Genomic DNA, 10,516 nt, shown 5'->3' on the forward strand with positions numbered 1-10,516 from the left:
CTGAAAACAGCAGGCTAGCATGCAGTTTTGTAATGGCCTGTGAACATCATTGCCAACTTCTTACCTCTGAAAATTCAGTTTGATTTCTGATGAATGTCGCCGGGAGGCACACAGTTGGAAACGTCAGTCAAATGCACATAGAAGACACACTGCTACTGAACTGTTGACTGTCACAATCACAATAAAATCTAACAATTGTCACAGAAGTGCTAAATATGTTGAACATCGTGAATCAAAAAGTTTCATTCCTGTTGATCTTCATTCAGAGCTTCCATATATTCTCTGAAGAAGTTACATTTTTTAAGCTGTATCAACATAAACTACGCTGGAAGCAATTGCTGTAAATTTACAGCAAGATTTCAACACGTGAATTCTAATAGGAATCTGTTAAATTACACTCCATGCCTTTTTTTTTTTTTAAACAGAACTATGCTGTAATGCTAAAATACTGTACTTCACCGTAAATAAATCATCTAATAACAGTATCATGCAGTATCTTTGCCTTATGGAAGCACGGAGAATCTCCTGAGCTGCACATGTGAGGCCAGAGCCTTGGCTTTCCTCATCCATCTCGATCACCATCATTATTTGGTGAGTAGCGATTGCATTCATTGTAGAAATGCAAAGTCTGTAGGCCAGTGGAGGCTAAGTGAAGTTTCCAGTTTGTTTGCATCGATAATTACACTGGGTGCACATCATGCTGGCCAGATTTAGCAGCAAGCCAAAATGTTGAAAATGCTGGCAAATTAATCCAAAAAACACAAGAAGTCGACTGTAATTTTTACATCCGGAGCCTACAGAAATTGATGTGTGTGACATCTGTATTTTGCCTGTGAATTCATGAAGCTTTATGACAGTCTTGAACATTTTACAATACACGTGTCACACACGTGTACATTTTACGTGTCACACAACAGTCAAGCGGGTTAATATTAAGATGAGAGTGCACGCTGACTGTGTTTACACGCAGTTGCATTCCTCCATCTTGTACTAGGCTACTGCACTGGCGTGAGTCTGTCTGATGGCGTGATGACAGTGTAGTTAAGGCCATAGAGCAGAAGCTGTGGTTGTATTTGTTAAAAAGAGTGGGTTTTTTTTTTTTTTGCATCATTTCAAGTGACTGCTCATTTGTGTTGATTTCTCTCTTTCTCTGATATTGCCTACAGATGCAGTAGACCATTGTCCAGCTGCCCTGATCCTCCCAAGTACTTGCCTGTCCATCACATTTCAGAGTTGATCAGTTATTTTTTTTCAGACCTCAAACACTGAAATAGACAACTATGTAAACTGGTCAAAGAGGCTGTTTTTTTCCCTTCTTCTTCTTTTTCTTCTTCTCTTCTCTTTTCTCCCCGTTTTTGGTTCACAGTTTTACTCCGGTAGTTTATTGTTTCTTTAACCATAACGGTCAAGTGTGTTTGGCTTGCAATGATGTTTTAATGAGGTTCAGTTCGTTTAAGTAAATCCTGTATTTTTCTTGGATTTCCAACACTACATCTACATGAATATATTTGATGGCTTATAATGTCTCGTTAATCTGAGTGAGTTCCAAACCCTCCTTTTTATTCATTGGAATAAATCCTGAGAGAGGCACCAAGAGAGGCAAAGTCGTGTCGGAAAAACAGGCAAAGTCGCAAACAAAAAGACAACGACAGTCAACCCTCAGGAGGAGACTCATGGATTCTGAGTGAATGGGGGGGATGATTAGCTGAAGTATTTGAGAAATTGAATTTGTTTTTTGTTAGCTGATCTCTCTCTCTCTCTCTCTCTCTCTCTCTCTCTCTCTCTCTCTCTCTCTCCCCCCCCTGCAGGTGTGCACGCATGCACACATGCACACACGCCCAGCCCCACCCGACCCACAACCGCCACTGTGCTCACCAGCTAAGTGTCTGTTTGTCATTTGATGGTGTCCAGGTCATGTATGGTGGAATGTTTGAGAGGTTTTTTTTTTATCTGTCTCTCTCTCTCTAAACACTACAACATTAGTTAGACCAAAGTAGAACGGTGAAGTTGCCCAGTGGGTGTACTGGACGATAAGCTTGTGTGTATAATGACAGTTGTGTATAATGTGTTTTCTTTTTTGAGTTCTGTGTATTATTCATCTAAGTGTGTTCATGCGTACGTGCATGCATGTCCGCACACACACACACACACACACACACACACACACACACACACACACACCTCTCTCACCCTCTCTCTCTCACACACACACACACCTCTCTCACCCTCTCTCTCTCACACACACACACACCTCTCTCACCCTCTCTCTCTCTCACACACACACACACACACACACACAAACAAATGAGAGGACGAGCGAGTGGGCTGGAAACTGTTCATTTCAGGTTACAATAAAAAGTAAAACTCAATAAAAAGCTGTGTTTTTGTCTGAAAATGTAATCGCATGATTGGACAATCGGTGGGCCTGCTCTTCATTCACAAAGCATATTTTCTTATGGTTTGTCTTTGTAGCAGGTTTGGACAGAAATGTTGTGAATCCTACAATCAGTGAGGTCTGTTAAAACGTTGCCTGTTTGAAGGTTACAGTGTTACTATCCCTCTGTCAGGATTCATTTAGCTTTGAAAATAGCTGAAGTGATACAAACTAAATTGTACAAAACTACAAAGCATTTAAAAAATGTTGTATTGTCATTAGCAGTACAGAACTGTAACATGAATTACAGTAACAACTAGTTGATTTTACAGTAGACTAATGGCAACCATGCTGCCAGGTTTTTACCGTTTTTTTACAGGATAAGAAATTAAAAAAACACTTCATTCTGTGTTTGTAATTAACAGTATAATACCGTAAAATGAATCACAGTTGAAAGACGTTATTTTTACAGTAGAATAATGGCAACCCTGCTGCCAGATGATTACTGTTTTTTTACAGGAAAATTTCTGACAGTGTAAGCATGCTAAACTTCATATTATTTATTGCAGGGAGTTTAAAGCAGAATGCATTAGATACTGTAACGGTAGCTCAATGTAGCCACATTAATATGCTGGAACTTTTACAGACACAGCAGCTCCTCTCCGCACATCCCCTCCATTACACCTCCGCTTGTTGTGCCCCCGTGAATTGAAGACCCTCCTGGGGCTTCACACGCAGTTACTTAAGGCTAGCTCTGCATTTTTATTGGATGATGTCATGTATGTGTCACAGCGAAGGGGAAGTTTGATGTGAGCTATAACACCGTAAGAGAGTTGTGCTGTAATGATGAAGTCATCCTATCTTTTTTCTTTAACATATCACTTGAGTCCTCGGGTTGTATAACATTGACCCCGAGCCCCCCACCCCCCACCTGTATGCACAGAAACACACACACACACACACACACACACACACACACACACACACACACACATGCTAGACTCACATGTTCTCTCCTGTCAAACAACAACACAACACTGGCAGTTATTTGGGGTTTGTTTGTAATCTTTTCGGGCGCTTTGTCAGGCAGGCGCCGTGATATTAGTGTGAGTGCACAAAAGCCCCCGAGTGGTGTCACGCACAATTAATGTCCCCAGGTAGCAACTCCATTAGTCTTATGAACTCGTGTCGCAGTGGGGAATGCTAATGGTGGAGGTGCCTTAGGGCATTAGGAAAGAGTGCAGCCAAAGCTACCACTTTACCCTTCGATTTGACCAGTGTGCACCTCCACCTCACTTTAGAGCCCCATAACCAACACCCCCCAACCTCGGCACTTTAGCCAGACACACTGTCAAGTAGCAGGCGGCCTCTGAAGAGTCTACTGGCAGAGTGTGTGTGTGTGTGTGTGTGTGTGTGTGTGTGTGTGTGTGTGTGTGTGCCACTCACTCACTCACACAGCTGCTTCGTTTTAATGATCATTTACACGTCCCAGGCATCTTATCAAAATGCCTCCAATTACATAACAGCACCATGTATTGTGTCACTCCAGTGGACCCTTTGAAAGTCCATATTTCCAATTCTATGTGAAAAAACCCCTACGTGGTTAATCACTGTCAGGTTTCATAAATGTTGACTTCCATCTCAGCAGCCTCAAATCCCACATGGTCACGTGACCTGCTCCGCTACAGATCCCCAGCCTGACCTTGCTGCGGTAGAAGAATGGAGCGCTTCATTTGATCTAACAGGCCTGCAGCTGAGCTAAACCCAGTGGTGAGGCCTGCCTGCCTGCCTGCACCCCCTGCTCCATGCGCGCTCTAGCATGGATGTATTTAGGAAGCCTGGTAGCTACCTTCACATCACAGCTCAATAGCATCATGTTGCCTCCAAACCTACATGTCAATTCCGTGTCACACACTCCACAGAGCGAAAAAAGAGGTAGAGGTGGTCCGTGATAAGGAGCGAGCAGACAGAAAACAGAGCGATGGAGAGAGAACGCCGGAAAATTCTGGTAGAAGGAAGCCACATCACCAAGCAGGCCGCCATGACAGCGACTACAAACAGAGAGAAGTCACTCGCAGCCTATTCACAGCTTTTATTACATTATCAATTATAGATTATAAATGTACTCCACAAGGTCTGGTTCTCTATGCATTACTCAATCATGTTGAGCCGTCATCACTCAAGCTGAGGCCCACACGGGAAGGTCGGGGGAGCTCGCTGGTTCCTGGGCGCCCTCTCATTGTTGCTATGGATTGCGGAGGCTGTTTTATTGCTTGTGGCAGTAATTGCACTTCCACTCGATGGTCTTTTGTTGAGATAAACCCCACTGTTGGCGCTCTGTTAGGCCCCGCTACAAGCTAATAGAGTCACATGCTCTTGAACATGTGTCAACCTGAAAGGTTCTTTTTGCAGACACTGTAAAGATTAAGGCGGGACTGTGTGATTGGTGAATGATTCCTTCAGCAGCAGCGTCACAGGACTCTGCTGCAGTCATCAAGCAGAAGGATCAGAAAGTTTCCGCAGCGGTTTGAGGTCCTCCATCTTTGATTTTACAGCTTTCCTATGAATGAGCCAAGCAAGTGTTCATATTGATTTATACATTAAATATATTAGCAATAAAACAACATCCTGCAGCAAACCAATGGTAAAATCAATAGTAATTGGAACCAAAATATTATGAGTTCTTGGTCTGCAGTCTTATTGTCTTTGTAACTGACCAGCGAAATCCTGGACATTTGTGCAATAAATGCGATAAATATTGATAACGATGTCAAATGAATGTATGGCTTATTCCAAGAGCCTAAATATAAATTTAATAAAGTCTGGAAAGATGGTCTGTGATGGAAAAACAGGGGAACAAACCAAACCAGAGCTGAACTTGATGAACTAGTGCAGAAACATCTATTGATCCACGGTAAATTGGAAAATTTAATGGGAGAACAGAGTTTTTAAATAAAATGAGACCACCCATCACACCGCAGGACATCAGAGAGTGGCGCCTGAAGATCAGAGAGTTTACACTGTTTAGCTTTTTTAGGATTTCCCACTATGGCTTCACGCATTGGTACGGAGCGCTGTGGGGATTTCATATTTCGGTCGGCTCATGTAGCAGTTAGCGTCGCTGTGGGTTCCCTCCAGCAAAAGCAAGTTTGGATTATTGCAGAAAATAGATGAATGAAAACTGGATGAGCAGATCAACAGTGTGGTAAAATGCAGCTCCTCACAAAAAGAAACCATCTGTATCATTCAGAGCCCTTTAAAAACGAACCCATGCTTTTATTACTGCTAATGTTTGTACTTGGGTGTCCGTCAGTCTGCACATACAGAATTAATTTGATCATTACTTATCAATCCAATTGAAACTATGATCACTACTCTTACTTCATGCCTCTGTGACTGCTTGGTTTTGCGTCCTCGTGCATGTGAGTAATAGTTTGTCTACTTTAAATATACTTGTGAAGCACTTTGTCCAAACGTTTTTGTCACTTGTTAGCGATCACCGTTTTTAACGCACATAGAAGCTTCATGATTTCAAAAAATGTTAAATTAAGTGAAGCTCATGTTAACCACAGACCTCAGTCCAGGCATTTAACTGCAAAGCCATTTAAAAATCCCACTGACTTTGAGACGGGGGGTTAAGGACTCGTTCCTGCACCTGTCTAAATAATTTCTCCTTTAGTCCATCTTTATGCTAAGCTAAGAGGCTGCTGAGCTTCAAATTCAACAGAAAGACATCAGAGTAGTATCATGTGTTGCTGTCTGCTCTAGAGTTGCTGACTTCATTGAAACTGACAAATTGTAGCTTGTCAGGGTCAATTTCAATATACAAGATTCCCTCAAAGGAAATGTGTATATATGAGATTACAATACAGCGAGTGAAAACAAAAACTTTCTTTGCCTGGGTGAGAGTATTAGCAGACACGCACGCACGCGCACACACACACACACACACACACACACACACACACAAAGACTCTGCTCATTTGGCTCCTCTCCGGTGTGGGATCCCATGGAGCAGGAAAACAAAGCATGAGGTGTGTCTTATTCTCCACAGAGTGCCACAGGGCCAAGGAGCGAGCTTGCTGCCATCCTGGAGGCTTTGAGTGCTTTATAACGGCGTACACAGAGGACCCGCTTCCCACAGCCCGGTCATTAACAAGTGGGCAGCAGTGAAGGCAAAGCCAGAGAGGGGCCTTGCTGTGTCCGGCCACCACACCTGCTTCCACATTCGCAGCGCCAGGCCCGGCCCGGAATGAAGGATGACTTGTAGTGAGCTGAACTCCAGGGAAAGCAGGCCGCCTCTCCTGTCTTGTTTGTTTGATCATTCAACAGTGTCTGACACGGGTCTACAGCCCCTGGACCACAAAAGCAGCTGAATTCAGCAGCTCTGTCATCATCACGCCGACCAGTAAAGCCAACACACTCTAACAATAAAATTACGCTAGTTTTGTTTACAGGGAAGCGGCTTATGTGAGTGGAAATGTAAATAAATCCTCTTAACAAATCCTGCTTAAAACTCTCCCATTGTGAGTCGATGAGTTTCCTCTCTGGAGGGTCTTTTTTTTTTTTCTTTTCTGGTTTTCAAGTGCGAAGTCACATACACTTGAGAAAAAAGAATCCATCTAAACAGACAAAGCAGCATGGAGGGCAACGACGGCGTTTCAGTGGTTATTGTTTTGAGTTTGTTTTGGCTCCGTGTTTCCAACTCAACGCAGACTGAATGATGTTAGAGAGCAACCTTTACAGCACCGCGCTGGGAGGAGACAAAAACAAAAAATCACCACATTTACCAGCAATGCACAATTTTGGAAACATATCTAACTGCAATTGTTTTTGTTATTGCTAATACTGCAGTATAATTTGCGGTACTAGCAGGAACCTTCATTTTTACATGACCTTGTTTAGTAAAAAAAATGATGGTGGTGTCATTTTGTGGGGGGTCTCTCTCCAACAATGACGCTTTCTTACATCTACGGTTGATGACAGCACCACAACACTTCATTGAAAATTGTATTCTGACATGCAATGAACCTTTAACAACTATTGCACCTTCCTGAAATTTGATAATTGCAGCAGGTTAAATTTTGAAACGCGTTTATTCATTGTGCTGCTGGACTTCGTGTTAACATCAATCGTGATCTTACCTGGAGCCTAAACACTCAACACCAGACTAAATACCCAAGACTTCTGCAGAGTGAATCACATCAAACTTGTCCCAATTGCAGACGAAAGACAAGTGGTAGTGGGTTTTTGGAAGGCGCGCACACATCCATGCACTCCTTTCCTGATCTGCTGGGACTAAGATGTGTTGCTGTAAGTCTGACGCCTCCCATCCAGTATCTTTAGATACTCGTTTTCTCTGAAGAGATTGTGACAACGTGAAGTCTCAGATTTAGGAACAACACCTACATAAACTAAACATTCTATTCCCCAGAAGCCTTTTTTCCTGATCCACAAAAAAAATAAAAAAAAATAAAAAAATGGACTCAGGTCGTCCTGCAGAATGATGTATAAGAAAATGAGAGGAAACATTTGCTTAGGACCACTTTGGATCACACAGCAAACCTGCTGTGTCCTCAGAGTGAACAATGTCAACACATCACACTCTGGACTGGACTCAGTTTTGATGGATGTCAGCTGGGACTACTGGACTTCAAGTGAAAGCGGATATGTGACATTTACTTACAGACGCTGTTGGCTGGCGAGTCACAGTGTTATGTAAATAGCACACCTGTCCACCCGCTGATGTGCCGCTCTTAAATGGAAAAATCTGCCTTTTAGACTGTGAATATTGTACATGCGTGGCATTGTGTACCATCTGTGGGGGAAAAAATGAAGGAGCTGACACCTAAGCATACATTTGTGTTGATCCAACTGACTTACTTCATGTGGCAGGTGTTATTGCAGCATTTTGCACTTATCTTATCTTATCTTATCTTATCTCTGGGCATCAATCATGAAATATTCTTAAGCAGAAACATGCTGTTACCAGGGCTCACATGGTCAAGCGAAACCGGGAACACTCATGGAATTTCCATGCCAATCCAATCCAGTTTATTTGTTCAGCACATTTAAAAACAACAGGAATTTGGAAAGTAACAATTTCCAGGCAATGAAAGGTTACTGAAAAACGAATAAAGCCAGGAAATTTTGGAAAAGCCATCTGACAAAGAATGGTTCATTTACCATTGACTGAGGTAGATATTGATTTACTTTATTATGCCTTTCTTTTCTCTGAAAAACAAGTAGTTTGGTATTATTTTTAGTTAAATAATTGAACACTGGTGTATTTCTCAGTTTTTCACGTTTGCACGTGTTTTTCAGAGAACGTAGTCACGGAAGTATTCATCAAACATCAGTAAAAATGTGAATGAAGCCTGTGCAACATAATAAGGGACAACTAGCCTTCAGCTTTGTGTTACTGACAGGAAGCAAATCTCCCAGGTTTGCAAAAAACTTGGACTGTTACAAAAGGTACACAATAAATGTCAGAAGGAAGAAGTCACAAACCTCCAGCAGGCTTTGCTTCTTGTCTGCAAGACTTAATTGAGGGCTTAAAAGAAGCCCTGTGGCGTTTAATAGAAGTGAATAAGAATATTTCTAAGAACACAAGTTCCTCAATTTTGTTTGTGAGCTTTTCTATCACTCATGCCATCACAGGTAAGGTACAGTAGAATAGCATAATAGTGTGTGGAGCTGTAATAATTTCTATTAGTGCGGCATTAACCATGACAAATGCTGCGCCCTCCATCACAGTCAACCCTTCACAGTGACGCCATGAGGATCACCATGCCTCCCTCTCCATGTTGTTTTGTGCCGTCTTTGCAAGAGGAGAAAAAAAAAAAAAAAAAAAAAACGCTGACAAGATGATGATAGATTGCAACACCATCAATTTTACGAGTCCCTTCACAAGCACACCAGTCGGTGGAATTTACATGGTTAATATTGTGTAATAATCTACATCCCAGGCCTGGGATAGATGAACATGTGATGCTGCTACATGTGGAGGAGTACTGGCGTTACTCCATAACGTGAACAATGCCCTACTCTCTCTCACAGAGGAAAATCTATACTCGATATAACAATGAAAAATTCATATTGTTGTTTTTTTAGTCCCATCCCTCTCTGTCGCCCTTCTTCTCTCCCCATTCTCCCTCTCACTCACTCACATCTCCCTTATTCTGTGATATATTTAAATGTTAATAACCATTCATTCCTGACACCCGATCTACCAGGCCCCAAGTTTAACAGGAAATCTATTTAATCTGAAGAATCTCATTACACGATCGTGGCAGCAGCTAAAGCCCTGACTATTGTCGATAGATGGGGGGGGGGGGGGGGGGGCAGAGGAGGAGGGGAGGGGGGGTTAGAAAGAAAGGAAGAGCTAGCAGAGGAAGATGATGCACAGAGAAAAAAAATGAATTCAAGAATAGATATTTAATTTAATCATGACACGACATAAAGGAGCGTAAAGAGTCTTTCATTTGAGTAGATAATGATTAAATGTTTTTATTGTCCTGTACAGCTGAAAGCTTTAATCATTCCTGGCGCCATAAAGAAGAGAGAGAGAAAAAAAAACATCACACCCTTTAGTGCATTTCACACTATGCTATATATGAACTTCTTTAAAGGCCATTAAAAGATTATCACTGATTTAACAAAATGCCTGTTCAGAGCATTAGCTACAGACGGCTCCCCAAACCCCTCCGAACACCATTCTCCCAGCTTCTATTATCTCATCCACCCAGCACTATTTAATTTCATTTCCATGAATATGCAATGAATTTAATTTTGAACACTATTTTCATCTGCTCCTGTAATCACAAAAAATGCCAGTGTAATTAGTTTCTAATTACTTGGTGTAATTGTTGTAGTAATCATTTTAATTACCCAAATGCAGAGACATTAGATGCTAAAAGGAAAATAATCTGCTTGTGCCTCCTACTGTGTCTCCCGTTCTCGGGAGTTTGATATCTCGATTTCGACGTGGACGGCTTCACAGTCCAAGACGGAGGCAACAGAGGACTGCTGTGTTTTATAGACATGATGGAACATGTCTACTGTACGGAGGAGAAAGTGAGGGGAGCGAGGGAGGGAGAGGCAGACAGACAGGACCAGACGTACATTGTAGCATCTCTGCAA

This window comes from Aulostomus chinensis, chromosome 6 (assembly GCF_037954235.1).
Source record: "Aulostomus chinensis isolate RoL2024-O1b breed Wild chromosome 6, RoL_Achi_v1.0, whole genome shotgun sequence".
NCBI classification, from domain to species: Eukaryota; Metazoa; Chordata; class Actinopteri; order Syngnathiformes; family Aulostomidae; genus Aulostomus; species Aulostomus chinensis.